This window comes from Sciurus vulgaris (assembly GCF_902686455.1).
Source record: "Sciurus vulgaris genome assembly, chromosome: X".
NCBI lineage: Eukaryota > Metazoa > Chordata > Mammalia > Rodentia > Sciuridae > Sciurus > Sciurus vulgaris.
The window spans coordinates 89,540,960-89,543,307 of NC_136471.1; positions in this window are offsets into that span (position 1 = coordinate 89,540,960).

A 2,348-nucleotide genomic window follows, 5' to 3' on the forward strand; every position below is an offset into this window, starting at 1 on the left:
AAGGCCTATCGAGAGACCAAAGGAGTGCAGTACGTCGCTTGGATATTGAAACTCTGAATAAAGCTTAAAGGTCACTAGGCCAACTTGGGCCATTATCACCTAGGCCGGTGGGCACAGCTCCTAAGTTTTCGTGTGTGTGTGTGTGTGTGTGTGTGTGTGTGGGTGTGTGTGTGTGTGTGTGTGTACATGCCTGTGTGCCTCTGAGTGTCCTCTTCATTCTCTCACGTCCACACTCCCTTCTGAAAATATCAAGGTTGAACCCCATTTGATGTGACCCCAAGGAACAAGCATCATAGTGAGGTGGAGCCTCACCTGCCGTATAACCCTGGAACTGGATGTGGTTTCACGGGATTGTGTCTCAGGGAGATACTTCAGGCTCATCTCAGGAAAGAATACCCATTTTGCTGATCTGAGCAAGATGAATAAGGCTGACTCCACGAGAAGAAAGGAACTGAACAGTGAGAGTAGGCCCTGCCAATCAGAGCCCCCGTGTAGAGGAGCAAATATTTTATAGAGGAGCTTCTCTGAGGCATGCACCCACCTTGGACCCACTCCACTGGCCTTGACCCAGAAACAACAGTCAAGGCCTTTGGGCACCCACCTTGCTGAAGATGGCCCTTACTGTATTTTTACCCTATTTTCTGTTAAGCTGTGCTTGAGTTCACCTGCTTGAATGTACCCCACTTACAGAGATTCTCCCTGGCCGTGCTGCAGAGACTTTAATAAAGGCTGCCCAAGCTGCTCTGAGGAACCCCTGGCCCATGCGATGCTGGGAGCTGTACGGCAGCTGTCAGGATTGGGTCATGGGCACTTCTACAGTCCCAATGAGTAGCAGTTGATGTGCCCTATGCCAGTTGTGTGGAAACATGCTAGTCCCAAGCCCGGGGTGTCTACTCCATGGAGAGTTTGGGGACTGAGTCAAAGTGATCTAACTTATTTCACCCTCACTCTACACCTCCCAAGTGATGAGCAATGACTCCTGCTCTGTAGACATACTGTGGGAAGTAAAGCAGTTGGTCTTCAAAATAGTCCTAGACTGGGGCTTCTCAAACTATACATGGTGAAGAAGGAAATGATCGTTTTCCACATCAGTCTCTTGTGGATCATTGCGTTTCTATAATCAGAGCAAAGTGAAATATTAGAATGAAATATCCCAGTAAAGACATAGAAAACACAAGGCCATATATATACGTGTGTGTATGCTAATATATATAATAATATATGTATATATAAGCATCTAAAGGGCTATCACCAAATCACAGAGTCCCTCCCAAGCGTGCACTGTCACCTTCTATAGATTACACAGATGTGTACCTAACGTTTGCAAAGCAGCAAGAGTTCACAGACTGCATTCTGTTCAGTATGCTCTGGCACAGTGTCTGCCCATCACAGACATATACCAGTGGTTTCTATGGCCAAGGGCTATGGCAACTTATGCTCTTTGACATGAAGGAGATTACCCTAACAAAAAACTGCAACTACAAGGAAGAAGAAATGCCAAAAGCTTCATTTGCTTATGGTCAAGAGAGTTGTGTGCACAAGATGCAGTGCAGGAATCCCCAAAAGAGATATCACAGGAATCAACACTTCTGCTGGGCCTTGATGGAAAAGGAAGGGTGGAGCAGTGTTGCTTTTTGTACTTTACCATTGTAGGATAGCTTCATGATCATTGCACAAATCTCTGCAAGCGTGGGGAAAGTAAAGAGGTTGGAAAATGGTAAGGGTAATCCCACAAATCACAGGCCACCTGTGCTAACATTTGTGTGCAGACAGATGATAACAATGGCATCCACAGTTAAGACAACACACTCACATATTAGGGAACATCGATGCCAATTTCCTGTACATCGATACATTACCTTCACTCAGAGCCCAGCCTACTAGCACTGCTGACCTCATCAGCCCACCTAGCAGAGGCTTCCACAGTGGTGTCTGGGAGTGACCAAAGGTGACACAAATCATTAACAAGGGCTATCTGTGTACCAAGTCTCCAGCAAGCAATCACAGAGATCCCTGACAGGGCCTTGCTGTAGCCGTCACCTGAGATGATGAGATGAGCCTTGTGATGTTGACATTGTCTCATAATGTGGCCAGGATTCAGGTGCCAGAGGAAGCTGCATTTCATGTGGAGGTATGTGGAATGCCTCTGTGCCCATGTAGTACCAACCGGGTTCTGAGGCAGCTCTGCCAAATCCACAGTGCGTCTCTTAGGGAGGTAGGCCCCTCACCTCCTTCCCCTACAAGCAAGGTCACCGGCATGAAAGCCTCAACCTCCAACACAAGTCACGGGCAGGTTTGCTGGGATTCCCAAACGTAACTTAACACATCACAGCCACACTAGGAAGCAT